This window comes from Nicotiana tomentosiformis, chromosome 4 (genome assembly GCF_000390325.3).
Source record: "Nicotiana tomentosiformis chromosome 4, ASM39032v3, whole genome shotgun sequence".
Taxonomy (NCBI): Eukaryota; Viridiplantae; Streptophyta; class Magnoliopsida; order Solanales; family Solanaceae; genus Nicotiana; species Nicotiana tomentosiformis.
The window spans coordinates 126,371,945-126,391,694 of NC_090815.1; positions in this window are offsets into that span (position 1 = coordinate 126,371,945).

Genomic DNA, 19,750 nt, shown 5'->3' on the forward strand with positions numbered 1-19,750 from the left:
TCCAAAAATCTCTAATGTGGACCTGGTCCTCTGATACAATTCTTCCATGTATACAAGCAATAGTGGGAACATGTAGGGAGTCAGGTTCCAAAGGGAAAAGACTCCCTACAATCCACATAGCAAGTATGTTACTTTCCCTAATAACTGGCTTTGCATTTACTGTGGCAACACTGGGCACTTTAAAGAAAACTGTAAGGCTAGGATTCAGTCCAAATAGAAAGACAAGGTGTTTTTTGAAAACGTAACTACAACTTAGGAACCTGGTCCCTCCCTTTAAAAAGCGTATACTGCCTGCCTGGACAAAAAAAAGTTTAATTCGCCCTTTTCCTCACTACAAGGGACCCAAACTTATTTGGGTTCATAAGTCTAATCCTTGATTTTCTTATGTAGGGAGCAGTGAAAGGAAGCAACCAAAATGGTACATGGATAGTGACTTTTCTAAGCACATGACTTCGATGATTTCCTTTTACTCGAAGCCCTACAAAGAGGGAGTGTGTCCTTTGTCAATGGCAAAAAGGAATACATTCTGAGAGTAGGAAGAATTGGAAAGTCACTCACTCACTCAATTGAAAATATGGTGTCGCGCCCCGTTTTTCTCGCGGAAGCAAGCGGGCTTCGACGTTGTGACAACTCCCTTCCAGGATGGGAAATAGAATGCTAAAGGAGAAGAGTCGCCACCTAATGACTTTTAAGGTGCGTTAGGGCACTTATTATGAAAATGACTCTGTTTTACTAATCAACGTCACCAAAGATCGGGTAAGGGTTCAAGTTACCTCAAAGAGAAGATGTTAGTCACTCCTCGAGGTCCACAACTGTGGGTCCCGGCCGAACTTAAGATTATGTGGATTACGATAAAGCTAGGTGATCAAATAGACAAAGGGAATTCAGGAGTCAAAGAACTTTATTACAATATCAGATCTTAGTGCGAGTATAGGATACAACTATTTAGATCTAATAACAACATATAAAGAGGAGGGGGGTCCTAAGTTTTTTAGCCTAAAGGATCACCCCGTGCAACATAAATAATACTTCGTAACTCCCTCAAGATGGGGTGTTACTCGCATTATTCAATGGGCACTGACTATCATCTCCTGCTACCCGATTACTATGTTAAAGTTGTTACCTAAAGCGCACTAATTCAATTATAAGTCATACCTTATGCGTGCACTACCCATCCCATACCTATGGTCCAGGAGGGAATTGGACCTCTATTCAGGGTGGTTCTAGACTTAAACTTAGGCTGCTCAAAATGATAAAACTAGGCAACATACAAAACACATTGGACTTCAAATATGGCAATAAAAGGGGCTCAAGTTTGCCTCCGCACTTAAGCAGTAAATACACGCAAACACATATGCCAATCAGGAATCTGCAGAATCCTATAGACATGCTTTCTAGGCGATCAAAGTATGCAAGTAATTTCGGATGTAGGATATAGCTTATATACAGAATCATGTGGGTATCATTAGTTAATTGTTGAGAGTTTTAAGTTGCCAATCCTATATGTGCGATGCCTAAGTGATCTACGCAATTGGGTACAACAGAATCTACTAGGGAAAGAGTCCCAGAATTATTCGTAAGACGTGCATGAAGCAGTGTTTGAATGGTTTAGCATTAACCAATTATAACGAGCAATTATTTCCTATAGGAAGGATCTCTAATGCATAGTACTTCAGAGCTTGTTTTACTTATACTTAGTCCTATAAACAAGATTTCTAATGATCAATGTGGTACAATAGCAAATGAAGTGGTCAAAATCCTATAGGCATGATTTCTAGTGAATAACTGAAGTGAATTGCAGGAAAATTCATTTGTTCCTATAGGCAGGTTTCTAATGCGGTTGTAGGCAGTCATGCAAATTGAAAGAGTGCTCACTTCCTATAGGCATGCTGTCTATAAACACGTAGCAGTAGACATAGCATTTGAACTTATGTTTAATAGTAAACAAATAATGTGTGTATGTGCTCCCCCTAATGTCATGATCCCTACAATGCTCATGTAATCGAACAACACATATAGCAAACATATTACCAAGTCCTATAGGCATGTTATCTACCCATTTTGCATGTTAGTATTAGAATCTACCCCATTCCCTTTTACTAACACCCTAATCGTTTATACAAAGATTATTATTACAGACCCAAATTAATAATAAATTAGTAATATTACATGGCAATAGACAGGCCTATAGCAGGCCCAAATAGAATAACTAAATGCCCGGCCTTACTGGGCCTTCAAAACTTCTGGCATAGCAGACTTAGGCCTTCAACAAAGAACCACACGATCACATGTCCATAAGAGAGTTCAGACCCCTTTCAATGAGCCATAGCACCAAGTGTTGCACCACTTGGAACAACCAATATAGATATATAACATAACAAGGAAATAGAGTATTAGGGATATTTTTGGAGGTTGAGAGAATGACTAGGACCAAGCCCTAGTGTGTCAGAGTTCACAAGGGCCTCAATTGGACCCCGAGCAGTGCTCACACTAGGGAGGTCGACAATAGAACCTAGATAGCCTTGTCTTTCAGCCGGCTAAGAATGAGAATTCAGAATAGCATGAGTAGCAAATAAGGAGAGTGGATAGTGATAGAGGGACAGAAATTAAGTACTACACCAAGTTAAGCATACAGAGCAACTAAGCAGGCCAGTAGGTTCAGCAAGACAACAAAGCATAACATATATAGTCTCATATTGAAAGAAAATGGGGAAGCAATAGGTTTGCAAGATATGCATAGATTATCATTCAACCAATTGAGACCTAAGAGGTTCGGATTAAGCTAAGCATGTATCTTAGGGTCACACTAATTAGTATTTAGACATTGTGATAAACAATGGAAGAGGCAAGATATCAAATGAACAAAAACAGACTGGAAAACATATTAACATGGAAGCAAGATCATAGTTGAGGCAAAATGGAATGTTTGTCTTAAAATCCTAAGTGATGCTAGGGATCAGGATAGCAAGGAAAACATGTTTAGAGTAAACCTCAAAGCAGTGTTCCATATAGTTGTGGCTAGTACACAAAGAACAGTCAATCAGACACAAGACTCAACACTAAATGATTCATTCAAAGTAAAGGGAGGTTTCCATAGAGTTGTAATAGTATCCAAAGCAAGGTATGAATAAATTCTATAACTAACAACATATAGTCACAACAGTCAGATTCAAATCAAAATAGGCATGCGTTGAAACTCAAAACTGAAACATATTCAGATGCTAGAGGTACATAACTGATTCCATAAGAAAACAAAGAACTAACATAGAAGTGCAGACCATAGTGAAGAACACATACCAGCCTAACACAAACTAAGGATAAAGCAAAAACTATCTCATGCATTCGGCTATGATAGGATGACGAAAGAGTATTAAGCATTATCATAACAGTGCAATATCAGGGATTCACAACTAAATCATACTCATATAATGCAAACACATATAGGCACGCAGAAAGAAAGAAATTAACATTGTAAGGGTTAAAATCACTAACCAGTAGCAAAATTATGCAAGCAAAAGAATAATAAATATCTTAATAGCAAGAACCCCAGATCTCCGATGCTTCAGAGTTCATAAGAGCCTCGAGAAGGGCTCCGAGCAGTACTTGCACCGGAGGAGGTCGTTTAATGGCCTTGGCTTTCAGCCGACCTAGAATTCAACAGTTTCACAAAATATTCAAGTGTGTAACAGAGTGAATGAGTAAGTGAAAGAGGACAATAATGAGAATAATAGCAGTGATTAGGTGATTCCCCCCGGTCTCTCCAAGGGGTTTTAGGGGAGGGGTTTATAGAGTAGCATATTTAACACATACAATAGGGAAACATGGTAAATTAAACACAGAATAAGGAAAATATGGCATGCCAGAATCAATTAGAGTCAATTTAGGGCAAATAATACATAGAATAGGAAGTTCAGTAAATTAAATGGAGAATAAGGAAAAATAACATGCAAATAACACTTAAAATAAAGGAATACAATAGATTGAGTAGAGAATAAGGAAAATATCGGTCAAACACGAGAAAGGGAAGAGTATCAATCGAAAATTAGTAAATGAAAAAAAGAAAAGAAAGTCTCAAACCCTAGTTGGGACTGACGACTTGAATCAAATCAATAATCGTTCAATATAACATGTATATAGACAAAAGATCGTCCAGATATTCACAGAATCAAAGTAAATCAGTCTATTCTTGAGAAGTAGTTCTTGCCAAAAATAGGGCAAGAACTAAGTAACACCATAAACACGCGTATAATGATAGAGTATCACAAAATATGTAAGTAAATCATGGATTGATTCCATGTTTGAGTCGGAATCGGAGAGGATTAAGGGTTACGACGGCTAGGGTTTAATTAGAGAAGAAGAGAGATGAGAGAGGCAGAGAGAATAGGGGCAACGTCTCAGGGGAAATGGGGTTAGGGTTAATTAAAAGGGGTTAGTTTATTAGGGGTCGTTGATCATGTGAGATCAACGGCCAAGATGAGAGAATGAGAATGGGCGGGTTGTTTAAATGGGTATGGGTAGTGGGTTGCTGGGTATTTTAAAAGGGGTATTTTGGTTTTGGGCTTAAGGTAATTGGACTAAGGTTTGGGTAGATTGGGCTAAGGTCTGCGTAGTATTGAGTTCGAAAAATAGGTAAGAAATTGGGCTATTAATTAAATACCCCAAAATTTATCAAACTAATTTATGGAAAATGCTTAATAAATGAATGCAAATATTATTTATGCACTGAAATACTTAAAATAATAACTTTATATTATAAATATATAAATTTGCTATTTTGACATAAATAATATAGAATAAAGAGCCTTTATGTATGAATATAGGTCATTATTACAAAATTAGATAAATAGCTTAAAAATGCTAATGTAATTATATAAAATAAAATAAAATATTTGAAACATATATTATATGTTCAAAAATAATAATTTTAGGTAACTAAGTCATCACAAAGTAATTTAAAGGGATAATTACTAAATATTTATATAATTTAAATGCAAGAAAATTAATTTAAAGCTCTAAAAATAAATTATGAAAAATTATAGAAAATGCTTGTATAGGTTTGTAAACTAAATATTGATGCAAATATGCTATTTTGAAAGTGTATATGTATTTTGGAAAATATGAGAGCATAATTGGGTATCAACAGCTGCCGATCTTTACCCGGAAATGATGAAAGAGTTGTTGAAGGGTGGAAAGTTAGTATATGAAGAGGTAGTTCCTAAAGCACTTGTTGTTGACGTTGATGACGAGGTAGAGAAGGAACCCAGTTCCTTAGTTCGTAAGTCCTCCAAGAAACCTACTGTTCCAAAGTCTGGGAAAGAGTCATCTATGAGAGTGATGGAGGTTAGCAATGTTGAAATGGGAGAGTCTGGCAAGAAAGTGGCAGAGGAGTCTGTTGAGAAAGTGTTTGAGAAATCTGCAAAGAAAGAAAAGAGTGTGAGAAAATCAGTGAAACGGAAGGCTAGTGCCAATGAGGAATCTGCTTCCTCCAAGAAGGCCAAGGTGGGTGTGGCCAAGAATAGAGGAAGGGAAAATCTGAGAAACCAGAAGGTGTTGTGGGGCAGGACATTTGCCCCTGGTATTCTTGACATGGCAGGGATGTGCCAACTGGTTGATATCTATGACTTTCAATAGTGGACATATCTGTTCACAAATGAGAGTCCTAAGGTGTAAGAGGCAGAGGTGCGCAGATTCTATGCCGACTTCTTCACAGTCGAGGATGACAACATCTGCATGGAGGTGAATAGTTTTGACTTTGTGATGGATGAGGCTGTGCTGGGAACCATCTTGGGTGTGCCTACTGACGGAATATCCTCCATTGAGGGGACTTGTTCTTCAAACTTCAGAAATGCCATTTTGAAGGATGATGTAGTACAACAGGGGGAATGGTTACACAAGAAGGCCCTCATTCCAGTGTACCAGCTGTTATTCGAGATGCTGAACAAGGTCCTGCTCCCTCGTGCAGAAAGGCATTTCATTACGTCACGAGCAGACCTGTTCCTCATGGAAGCACTGGATGTATACTCCATTATCAATCTGCCGGGTATCATGATTGAGCACATGAAGAAAGTGGCATCTTTCAAGGATGGTAATCATGGACTGCCCTACGGGTTTCTACTCACCAAAGTATTTAATTTCTTCAAAGTCCCTTTGTGAAAGGCTACAGTAGGTACTCGCAAGCAGACCTTCTCCAAGACCACCTTAGAAGAGTGTGAGTGCATCGATAAGAAAGGAGGGGTTGGCAGCAATTCCACTATCTCTCAACTGATTGAAACTCAGAACATTGCCAATGAAGAGATAAGGAAGTTGAAGGCAAGAAATGTTATTCTTGAGGGACAGCTTAGTACGGCCCAGATGGCATGAGGTTCCAACAGCACACAAGGCGTAGAGGTTGCCCGTCTGACCAAGGAGAATGCTGATCTCACGAAACAGGTTGATGACCTGAAGGAGAGGTTACTCACTGAGCAAGGGTCCGCCAATGCTCGAATGGATATCCTCCTTAGAACTCTTGCCTCTTCATATCTGCCTCCCCCTTCCAGTGCTCCTTAAAATCGTTCCCTTCCCAGTGTCAAGTTCAAGTTGTTTGTCCTCTGTCTTGGTCTCCTTTGTTTGGATATGTTTAGTGGATGGTACTTCTTTTTCATTGTTTTATTTTATGAATGATCATGTAACAAAATGGTACTGCTCCCTGTTTATTTCCAAAGTTAATGAATGCCCCGTCCTTTTGCTATGCATGCTTTGCTCTTCTGCTCTATTTTTAGTCATGTTTATGTGTACACATATGGCATGAGTTAAGCCTGCTAGACTTCTTTCTGCTTATTGCTTGTTACTAATCTTTTTATGATGCCAAAAGTGGGAAAAGTAATTGAGGGGGAACATAGGGGAAACATGTTCAGGGGGAATACGAAATTTTTTGGTACTATGTATGGTACTCTGGTTCTTAGGGAAAATTTCAATTATAAGTTTGTCATCATCAAAAAGGGGAAAATTTATAAGTTATATGTCCTATTATATTTTGATGATCTAACAAACTTAAATGTTAAGGACCAGATGAGGAACCTGCTCCACATCCTCAAAGTGCTCAAGAGCAACAAGTCTCAAGTCTGGGACATGTTCCAACACTTAGAGTTAAAGAAACAACAGAAGGAACAGATAGACATCAGTTCCCTTGCTGACTGTACCAGTCAACTCCCCACACCTGTAAAGTGGCTGAAACTGTGCCTCAGCACACACACAACAGTACATATAGTGCATCAGTCACTTAATGGGGAATGCCCTTGTATCAAACATGCTTACATCATTTGAGTGATGTCACTTATGTAATATTAACATGAAACAAAGGAAAAATATTATACTTGCACATTCCATAATTCATCAAGCTTCTTCTCAAGTGTGTTGCCAACTTATAAGTGACATTCAAGGCGTCAAGAACAAAGAACGACATAACGAAGGACCTGTTTCCTGCATTGAGTCATTATATGTCCTTAGTTGTGTTGTACCTTTGTCAAAGTGATTTACTTGTAATTCCTACTTAGCTTAGTTAGAAGCATTGTGTAGGAAACCTTTTGTAAAATCATAAACCTTGTATTTGTGTCTTGGCTTGATTTAGTCGAGTTGTAAGCTTTGTAATCGAGTTATTACAAAGGGGCTTGTAATAGAGTTATTACAAGTTAGTGATGAATTAAGAGGTTAATTCCTAGGTTACAATAGTTTGTAATCTAAAGTTTTCTCGCTAGTGAAGTTGAAATCCTACGAGTGTAGGTCATGATTTTTAATCCCGTGAGCTGGGAGTTTTCCACGTAAAACTCTATTGTATTATTTTACTTACTATTATGTATGTGTTCTGTGGGAACTAATAGAGAACCTGGTTCTCTATATAATTTGGTGGACCTTTAGTTTTTATCAACATGCACACTACCATTTGAGGTACATTGAATATTATTTTACTAAAAAAATACGGTCACCTAATTAATACTGCTAAATATAACTCCATGCAATGATGCAAAGTGTTTTTCGTGACATGAATTACTATCCCTTGATTATTTACATTGGGCCAAACATATAATTACATGGATGTTAGATCTCGAATACCATGACTTGTCTTCAGATGGTCATGAATTCATGTCCTTCAAAGGAAAATAATTCATATGTGGAAAGTAAGACAAGTAAAGATCAAATTTATTAGGGTCTAGGTCCGTATCTTATCTTTGAGTCAGTTTATTTCTCTTGTCCACCTACTACACCAACAACTCCATTGATGGCAACAAACTTTGTATGACTGATTTTTTTGGGGGGGAAATTGCCAGAGAAATTCGCAGCCGCTACTCTTAGAATGTTATTGGGTAATCTAATCACTGTGCAATAATTCGCAAACTACACATGAAATATAAATCGTACTAGGCAAGTTCGGTATGACGAGCTCTGACTGAGAAGACTGCTGGTGAGGGGAATCAATTTCAGGTCTTCCATGTGGGAAACCACTCACCCAACCAACTAAGCCAACTCTTGCGGGTCTTTGTATGATAGAATATGAATGATATTATTGAGATATTTCACTACTAACTAATCAAGACAAAGGTTTGAGTAATCCACTTAGGTGTTAGCCAAAACCTGAATTGGATGATATTTATAGTCTGTTCATCGTTGTTATGGTGTATCTACCCATGTTAAAAGTTTTTTGCAAATAGCATGGTCTTGTTAAAACTCAACTAGAAGATTAAACGAAAAGTTGAAACTGTGAACCGTTAAAATTGGGAATTGGGAGCGGAAAAACGTTACAAGTTAAGATCCAATATCAAAGTAATAAGCAAATTTGAAAGGAACCACTTGCTAAAACATCTTTCGAATCAGCAACGCTACTCTAGTCTTAACTTCGACTAGAGATTGTATTAGAGGCTCACATTGACAAAAATTTATGCCAATTAAAAAAGGATTGTTACATAAATAGCGGGCCAGATTCTAAAAAGGAACTAGTCCACTATGGTATTTGGCTATAGTAGTCTTAACGTTGATTTCACATAAAATCAATTGAGATAGCAAAAAATATGGGACACAAATCAAATTTGAGAATAGACTAAAGAAGTAATTCAAGAAAAGAAAATTCTCATAGCAGTAAATAAAATGCTAGAGTAGCACCAGCAGGACATCAAAAAAAAAAAACACTCAAGATAGAGCAGGTAATTGTTGCCATATTACAACCATAATTAGAAATAATTAACATAAGGAGAACTTAGAAGTAATCCATATGAACACCAATAGCATACAAGCAAGCACCACTTCTCCCATGAAAATCAACAATCTTTCCTCTTGCTGCTTCAGAGCTAAAATAAGTTTTTCTCATGTTTCTATAAAATATAATCTGTTTTATTGCGTCTACGCTCCCACCAGCCTCTTCAACCACAACCGGACCATATAATCCTTCAACTCCAATCAAGAACTCATTTTCACCATCAATGTTTATCTGTAACATATTCAGAGTCATGCCAACAAAATCAAATAGTAAGAAGAATTTTTGTTGAAAAAAAATAGAAGTGGAATATTACTATAATTGAAACACTTTTTAAAAATTTGGTCAAACACTAATTGCTACTCAGAAGTGCTTTTCAAATTAATTAGTCAAATTTAAATTGTTTCTTACTAAAAGTATTTTTTAGAAAAGCATTTTTGAAAGATAAAACACTTCTCAAATAAGCTAATTTTAGAAGCTTGGCCAAACAGGCTATAAAAAGGAGAATTAGAAAGGAGGAGTATTAATTATGACACTCTTGAATAATTCATTACAGTTGGGAAGAAATCTAAAGGGTCGAGGGGATCAACAACCTCTGAACAAAACCAACAAAGATTTGATAGAGAGAGAGAAAAGTAGAAGAAATAGACACACAAATAAAAGCTTTGATTCATAATCCACCATTACAACATATTTAGCTAGCGTTTGGCCATAGAGTCCCAAATTTATTTTGAAAAATCTGATTTGGGTGAAGTTTGGTTTGAAGATGAAAATGTGTTTGGACATGATTTTTCAAAACATATTTCACTTTTTAGTTGAAAAAACATGAAACATGACTAATACCCCACAAGTTCTAAAAACTATCACAAATACCCAATAGTACCATTATCACAAACCATAGTCCTGAACATAAATAAGTTTGGTATAAAATTATCATTTTTATAATGAACTATATAAATCATTAATTACAATGAAATCCCATTAGAGAATTATGGCTCCTAATTAAAAAGAAAAAGTTAACTGATATGAGTATTCAGAAAGCCATTTAGCCTACAAATCAGAAGCAAAAGTAAGATGCACAAAGGATTGAGCTGATAAGGGAGCATATTCATCAAATATTTAGTTGGTCGTAATAAATGTGGGCTCTTTTACAAACTATAAAAGTTTAGGGTAATATTTAAAAATTTTAAAAAATGTAGTGATCATGTTTTGGCCCAAAATCACCAATTGAGGTGATTTTGGGATTTTGAATTTGGGATTTGAGATTTTGCCAAAATGTGGGCAAAATCTATGGCCAAACATGTGTTTGCCAAATAAATTCCAAATTTATTTTAAACTCATGGCCAAACGGGTCCTTAATGAAGCTAGTTGCAGCAGGAACTACGGAAAGACAATAGTACCAGAAGTAACGGAATGTAGGAAAATAACATCACGAGAACCAAAGGCACACACTAAACCATGATCTTTTTTCTTGGTAGGTTCGGAATAGATTATTTCTCCAATAGCATAACTTATCAATAACCCATAATTGATATTCTCCTTGAGAACTAGATTCCCAACATGTTCCCCGTACGGATCAGGCCTAAAAACAACCTTAACGGATATTATATTCCCCTTGTCTCCAATCTTGGAAAGAATAACAGAGATAGCACAAGCAAAAAGAAGTCCAATAACATTAACTCATGCCACTTGTGTACCCACAACATGATCAAAAACAAGAACTCAAGAAAGTAATATTACACAAAATAGATAGTAATTGCCCATCAAAGATAAACATAAAACAGAGGATCAGCTTTACCAACAATACCAACATTACAAATTCAAACAATTAAAATGCCAAAGTCATTAACATCAACATCAAAAGGGACGAAATATAGATGGGATAGAAGAGGGATTGCGATAGGAAGCACTAGGCAGGAGAAAAGAAGGATTAAGGAGCAAAGGCCTTGAGAAGTTTGTCAAATCTTTCATTTGCAGTTCTTTGATCAATGATCATTTGCTCCTTCAGGACCTCGACCTGTTTCCTCAGCCTTGCATTCTCAGCCTTTAACCGAGAATTCTCCCCTGCCAGGGAACCACTGGAACCAGGTTCCGTGCTGTTCCGAATGAGCTTGGACTACAAGGTAGCATTCTTAGCCTGAAGCCGCTTGATCTCTGCAGTTGCTGACTCCTGTGCCTCAATCAACTGGGAGATGGTTTAATTGTTGCCTACGCCTCCTTTTTTCAGCAGACATTCACATTCTTCCAGTGTTCTCATGGTGAACATTTGCTTCGTTATCTCCATAGTAGCTTTTCCCAATGGGACATCAAAATGCTCAAAGACTTTGGTGAGAAGGAACCCATATGGAAGATCATGATTTCCATCCTTAAAGTTTGCCACCTTCATCATATGTTCAATCATGAGCCTAGGAAGGCTGATAGAGGTGTAGGAAGCCAGTGCCTCAATAAGAACCAAGTCTGCGATGGAAGTAATGGATCTCCTCTCAGACCGAGGCAATAACACTTTGTTCACCATCTCGAACATGAGCTGATATTTTGGCTTAAGTGCTTTCTTATACACTCTCTCCCCTGACAGAGTATCCTCCCTTTTCACGATCAGCTTCTTGAAGGCAGAGGAAGCAGTTCCCTCAACTGTTCCCAGTCCATCTGTGGGCACTTCAAGTATTTTCCCAAGTGTGTCTTCATCCAGAACAAAATCATTCCCATTGACCTTCAAGCACAAAGTTTTCTCATCCACAACAAACAGACCAGTATAAAAGCTTCTCACCTCATCTTCATAGACCTTTGGACTTGGGGGTGAAAAGAGATGTCTCCACTTTTGGAAGTCCACAATGTCCACTAACTCTTTCATCCTGCCTGTTCAGCAATCTCAGGGTCAAAGACTCGACCCAGTAGCACCTTTTGAGTTTTGAGATTGGTCTTTCTTTCCAATTCTGACAGCTCTACCCTTACCTTTTTGGAGGAACCAGGTTCCTCGCTAGTACTCTTCCTCTTCCTGAGAGGCCTTTTCTCCTCTTTTTCCTTCAGCACTTCCTTATCATCTTCACATGGTTCCACCTTTACTAAGCCTGCACGATCGTAACATACTTGATATTCCTTCATAAAACATATACTTAACTAGTAAGTATCAAATAGTAATATTGTAAAGGCATAACATATACTTAACTAGTAAGTATTATATAGTAATATAGTAAAGGCATAAATTGTAGAGAAAAAGAAAGAGAAGTCATGGCACCATTGCTATTTTTTTTTGTTTCTTCATATTTCTCCGTTTCACTAGATAGAATGTGTTAAGAGAGTGACAAGACTGTATACGGTTAAAACCGGGCCCACCTGATTTTACTATTTGATCGAGACCGGGAGGTTGCATCAAAGGATAGCCTTATAACGGAACAGACTAAATCATGATGATAAGGTACCGAGTTCATAATCGGGGTACATGTCGAGATCGAGGCTAGTAACGATCGAAGCCAAATGAGATAGACATCGAGCAAGATCGAAGATAGCACAATAAGAGAAAGGCGAGATATCCGTAATTGGTCGAGGATCATAGCGTAAATCTCGAAAAATATCAAATCAGAAATGGTTAATTAGCTAATCATGTAATTTTCTTCTGTAATTGGAATTATACCATAACTTGAATTCCTCTACTATTTAAAGGGGGATTCTAATCATCTGTAAGACATATTGTTCACAGATATCGAAGCAATATAATTCTCTTTCTCGTTTATACTATCATTCATCAACTTGTTATATTTCAATTGTTCTTACATCAACTAGTTCGAGGGTATCCAAACTCGAGGGCTGAGTTCCATTCTAACACTAGTTTGCTTTACTTTATAGTTCATTTCTGTTATTAATCTTCATATTTAACAATTGGTATTAAGTGAAATCACGTATCCTTAGACCCACCTTATAAGTTTAATTATTATCCAATTTTAAGGGTAAACAGTTTGGCGCCCACCGTGGGTCCAAGAATAATAGTGATTGCTTAATACTGATTTCGATAACACACACTTCTTTACACTTGTTCTCGTAAGAATCTTTGTTTTCAGGATAAATATGTCAAACTCACAAGCAACGCCTACACGTGGTGACAACGGCCTCAGATTTCACGGGAAAAATGACAATATAGCCGCACTGGGGATCGAGACGCCTCAGGCTGACCTCGAGGGAGCACCAATTACAAATCCCGTCGATGTCAGTTTACATGTCGCCCTAAATGCAAATTTGGGTGTTGATCCCGAAGGTAGCGTACGCAGGGAAGTTCGATCAGGTGGTTGAGGTACGCAGGGCAGAGAAGATGTGGAGTTAGCCTCCAATTGATATTCGAAATGTTACAGTCTCAACAAGCCGCTATATCACAACTACAAAATTTGCACTGAACACCGAGTAGGATTGAACCAGAAGTAATCCACAGGACCGAGCCTGTGCCGGAAAGGTCGAACGCCAACAAATCAGGGATTGACCCCGCCGTTATGAAAATACTCGAGGAGCTCACTAAACGGATTGAATTGGGAGAAAGTAAAATCGAGGAAAATAATAAGAAAGTAGAGACATACAACTCCCGGATTGACCAAATACTGGGGGCACCGCCGATTCTAAAGGGTATGGATTCAAAGAAATTCGTACAAAAGCCTTTCCCTCCAAGTGCGGCTCCGAAACCCATTCCGAAGATATTTCGAATGCCAGAAATTCCTAAGTATAATGGGACCACCGACCCTAATAAAAGGGAATGACTTGGAAGATGATGAGATTAAATATGTTCTACTGAAGAAATTTGGAGAAACCTTATCGAAAGGAGCAATGATATAGTACCATAATTTGCCACCTAATTCCATCGATTCCTTCGCCATGCTTGCAGACTCCTTCATAAAGGCACATGCCGGAGCAATAAAGGTTGCGACTAGGAAGTCGAACATCTTCAAGGTGAAACAAAAAGACAATGAAATGTTGAGGGAATTCGTATCTCGGTTCGAGATAGAACGCATGGAACTACACCGGTCACAGATGATTAGGATGTTCAAGCCTTTACTCAAGGTTTGAACGAATGAAGTTCGGTGGTATCACGACATCTAAAGGAGAATTTAATTGAATATCCAGCGGTAACCTAGGCCGATATACATAATCGGTACCAATCAAAGATCAAGGTCGAGGATGATCAATTGGGGACCCCTTCCGGTTTTGTTTATCCAAACATGCCCGTCGGAAGAACTCAAAGGGATATCGACAGAGAACCCCGGTCGAACAGAGATCGGTACCAACCATACAACGCAGATCGTAGAAACAGTGGCTCAGGATGCAATCATATCCGAAATAATCGAAGGAACGATCGAGGACAGAGCTCTCGAGGGCTCATGAGCAAAAGTGGATTCGATAAACATGACGATCCCACAAAAGCACCACGATTATCGGAATACAACTTCAGCATCGACGCATCAGGTATTGTGTCAGCCATTGGGAGAATCAAAGATACTGGATAGCCCAGACCCCTACAAACTGATCCATCCCAAAGAAACCCCAATCAAATATGCAAATACCATGGTACACATGGTCATAGAATGGAAAACTGCAGACAACTAAGGGAGGAGGTGTCCTGTCTATTCAACGAGGGTCACCTTCGAGAATTCTTGAGCGACCGATCTAAAAACCATTTCAGAGACAGGGATGCAAATAGGAAAAACGAGCAGGAAGAACCACATCACGTGATTCATATGTTCGTTGGTGGGGTCAATATTCCACAATGGCCCGTGTTCAAATGAACTAAAGTATCAATCATCAGGGAAAAACGAACTCGAGACTATGTGCCAGAAGGCACTTTATCATTCAATGATAAGGAAGCAGAAGGGATCTCACAACCCCACAATGATGCTTTGGTAATCTCTATCCTTATGAATAAAATTCAGGTTAAACGTATTTTAATTGATCCAGGAAGCTCGGCCAACATTATTAGATCGAGGGTCGTGGAGCAGCTCGGCCTACAAAATTAGATCGTACCCGCAGCTTGGATTCTCAATGGCTTCAACATGAAGAGTGAATCAATTAAAGGTGAAATCATCCTACCAATAAATATAGCCGGAACTATTCAAGAAATAAAGTTCCATGTGATCGAGGGCGATATGAGATACAACGCACTGCTCGGAAGACCCTGGATTCACAACATGAGGGCGGTCCCCTCAACCCTTCACCAAATACTGAAGTTCCCAACACCGGATGGAGTAAAAATGGTGTATGGGGAACAACATGCTGCCAAAGAGATGTTCGCTGTCGACGAAGTAATACTGGTATCAGCGCTTTCGTCAACAAAGGGATCAGAGTCCAAAGGAAAACATGGAGCTAAATAGCAAACACAACTACCAGCCTTGACTCAGTCGAAGAAGCATGGAACAGACGAGGACGATGACTACTGGACCCCTTGATCCTTCATAATCCCCAAGGATTTCGACGCCACCAAATTGATAGACAAAGAGCTGGAGCAAGTCATATTGATCGAGCATCTACCCGATCGAAAGGTATACCTGGGTACGGGGTTAACCCCCGAGCTCAGGCAAAAACTCATTAAATTTCTTATCAATAATATGGATTGTTTTGCTTGGTCCCACCTAGATATGACAGGGATCCCGCCAGAGATCACTACATATCGACTGAGCTTGGACCCGAAGTTCTGCCTGGTAAAACAGAAGAGAAGGCCCCAGTCCGAGGTAAAATATGCATTCATCAAGGACAAGGTAGCCAAACTTCTCAAAATAGGATCCATTCGGGAAGTAAAATATCCCGAATGGCTAGCAAATCTAGTTGTAGTCCCTAAAAAGGGAAATAAAGTTAGAATGTGCGTAGACTATAAAGATTTAAACAAAGCATGTCCTAAAGACTCTTTTCCTCTACCTAATATCGATCGCATGATCGATGCCATGGCCGGCCACGAGATTCTTAGTTTTCTCGATGCCTACTCCGGGTACAATCAAATACAAATGAACCTGGAGGATCAGGAAAAGACATCGTTCATCACTAAGTACGACACCTATTGTTATAATGTAATGTTGTTTGGACTAAAAAATACTGGTGCCACGTATCAATGCTTAGTAAATCGAATGTTCAAAGAACAAATAGGTAAATCAATAGAGGTTTATATTGACGATATGCTAGTTAAGTCCCTGTGAGCAGAGGACCATTTGACACATTTGCAGGAGACCTTCGATATAATAAGGAAATACTACATGAAACTCAACCCGGAGAAATATACATTCGAGGTCGGCTTGGGCAAGTTCCTTAGCTTTATGGTATCAAATCCGGGGATCCAAATCAACCCCGATAAGATCAAGGCAATCGAAGACATCACAATCGTGGACAATGTTAAGGCCATACAAAGATTAACAGGGCGCATAGCCGCCCTAGGTCGATTCATCTCGAAGTCTTCAGATAGAAGTCACAGGTTCTTCTCACTGCTCAAAAAGAAGAACAATTTTGCATGGACCTCGGAATGGCAACAAGCATTGGAAGAATTAAAGCGGTACCTCTCGATCCCGCCACTGCTTCATACTCCGAAAGCGGACGAGCAACTCTACTTGTACTTAGCAGTCTCGAAAATCGCGGTAAGTGGGGTCCTAGTTCGAGAAGCGCAAGGTACGCAATATCCTATTTACTATGTTAGTCTAACTTTAGGTGAGGCCGAGACCCGGAACCCACACTTAGAAAAATTAGCGCTTGCCCTAATAAGCGCCTCTAGGAAATTAAAACCAATATTTTAGTGTCACCCAATTTGTGTGGTGACTACTTATCCCCTTCGTAATATTTTGCATAAGCCCGAACTTTCGGGCTGATTGGCTAAATGGGTCGTTGAGATCAGTGGTACGATATCGAGTATCGACCCCGAACGACCATAAGTCTCAAATCTTAGCGGATTTCGTGGCCGACTTTACGCCAGCCCTAGTACCCGAGGTCTAAAAGGAACTATTATTAAAGTCGGGTACATCATCGGGGGTGTGAACCCTCTTCACAGACGACGTTTGGAACGTGAAGGGGTCCGGGCTAGGCATTGTTTTGAAGTCGCCCACGGGTAATACAATTAGACAAGCTATCAAAACTTCCAAGTTAACTAATAATGAGGCGAGTATGAGGCCATGGTTGCAGGTCTCGAGCTAGCTAAAGATTTGGGAGCAGAGGTCATCGAGGCCAAATGTGACTCCCTGCTTATGGTAAACCAAATCAACAGAACCTTCGACGTTCGAGAAGATCGAATGCATAGGTACTTGGACAAACTACATGTGACTCTACATCGGTTTAAAGAATGGACCCTAAAACATGTTCCTCGAGAACAAAATAGCGAGGCCGATGCCCTTACAAATTTGGGGTCATCAGTCGAAGACAACGAGATTAGCTCAGGGACTGTCGTACAACTTTCAAGGTCAGTAATCGAAGAGGGCCACGCCGAAATCAACTCCACAAGTCTGACCTGGGATTGGAGGAATAAATATATTGAGACCCTAAAGAACGAGAAGCTTCCATTGGATCCTATGGAATCGAGGACTCTACGTACGAAGGTCGCACGATTCACACTGGCCGAAGATGGAATACTATATAGAAGGATTTTTGATGGACCATAAACAATATGTTTGGGACCAGGAGATACCAACTACGTCCTATGAGAAATCCATGAGGGCATCTGCGAAAATCATTCTGGTGCCGAATCATTGGTTCACAAAGTCATCCGAGCAGGATACTATTGGGCCGATATAGAAAAGGATACAAAAGAGTTTGTTTGAAAGTGCGACAAATGTCAAAGGTATGCGCCGATGATTCACCAACCCGAAGAGCAACTCCACTCAGTCTTATCCCCATGGCCATTCAGGAAATGGGAAATGGATATCGTCGTCCCTCTACCATCGGCCCCACGTAAAGCTAAATTTATTTTGTTTATGACTGACTATTTCTCTAAGTGGGTTGAAGCACACGCTTTCGAGATAATTAGAGAGAAAGAAGTCATAGACTTCATCTAGGACCACATTATATGCCGATTCGGGATGCGTGCCGAGATCGTATGAGACAATGGAAAGCAATTCGTCGGTAGCAAAGTGACAAAGGTTCTCGAAGATCACAAAATAAAAAGGATCGTGTTGATGCCATATTATCCTAGTGGGAATGGACAGGACAAATCGACAAACAAGACCATCATTCAAAATCTAAAGAAAAGATTGAATGACGCTAAGGGAAAATGGAGAGAAATATTGCCCGAAGTCCTTTGGGCGTATCGAACAACATCAAAATCCAGTACGGGGGTAGCACCATTCTCTTTAGTATATGGCGCCGAAGCTCTATTCCCGGTTGAAGTCGGGGAACCTAGCGTCAGGTTTCGATAAGCAACGAAAGAGTCAAATCACGAGGCTATGAATACAAGCCTCTAATTGCAAGATGAAAAATGGGAAGCCACCCTCGTTCGAATGGTTGCACAGAAACAGAGGATCGAAAGGTACTACAACCGAAGAGCCAATCTTCCAGACTTTAAAATCGGGGACTTCGTTCTGAGGAAGGTCACCCTCAATACTCGAGACCCTAACGAAGGAAAACTTGGCCCGAACTGGGAGGGACCGTATCAGGTCCTCGATATCATCGGAAAGGGATCCTATAAACTTGGCACGATGAACGGAGAACAATTACCAAACAATTGGAACATATCACTCCTCAAACGATATTACTGCTAAGGTACGACCTTCTCCATTTTCGTTTATATTTTATACTAACCATTTGCAGGTGTTTAATCGAAGGCACCAAAGGATTCTTCAAATATAAAGTCCTTAGGTCTGAAAGCACGTGTTGCACTCTTTTTCCCTTATACCAGTTTTTATCCCAAATAGGTTTTTCTGGCGAGGTTTTTAACGAGGCAAACATTGTTCGTGCTAACTTAGAGCAATTCAACTGTATCCGAGGCTCCTTTGCAATCAACCTCGAATACTGGGGGGCATCACCCTCGGATAGTTACAAGGAAAATACTTCGTGTCGACAGAGTCTCGATAGGTAAAGGACCAAACGGTCAAATGAAACGTGTCCACGTAGATTACTCGAGCCCTAATGGCAAAACATGTACGCATGTATAATCTATTGAAATAAGTATTTTTCCTTACCAGATGTTCCATGCCTTAGAGAAATTTATACTTTACAATTTCATACTTATGATCTATTATGGAAACTGGCTTAAGGGCCGATCACAACTGAATTTCAAACAATTTACCTTATACTCGGGGACTGCAGTCCAAAAAATCGACATGATCGAATTACTAAACCTCAAAATCATAAGACCTTAAAAAGGCAATTCTCGATTTTATAAGCCACTGCACCCCACTCGGGGACTAACACTTCGAACGAGTTCGAAGTATAGCAGGGAAACAAGCCTAAGGGGCAAATCCCAAACTAAAGGCTACGGCCAAATTAACATGGTTCGGAAACGTCCGAATTCCGTTATAAAACAAGCCTTTAAATATTCTCATAAACTGGTTAAAAAGGCAACCCTCAACTGAATTACTAAGGGTCTCG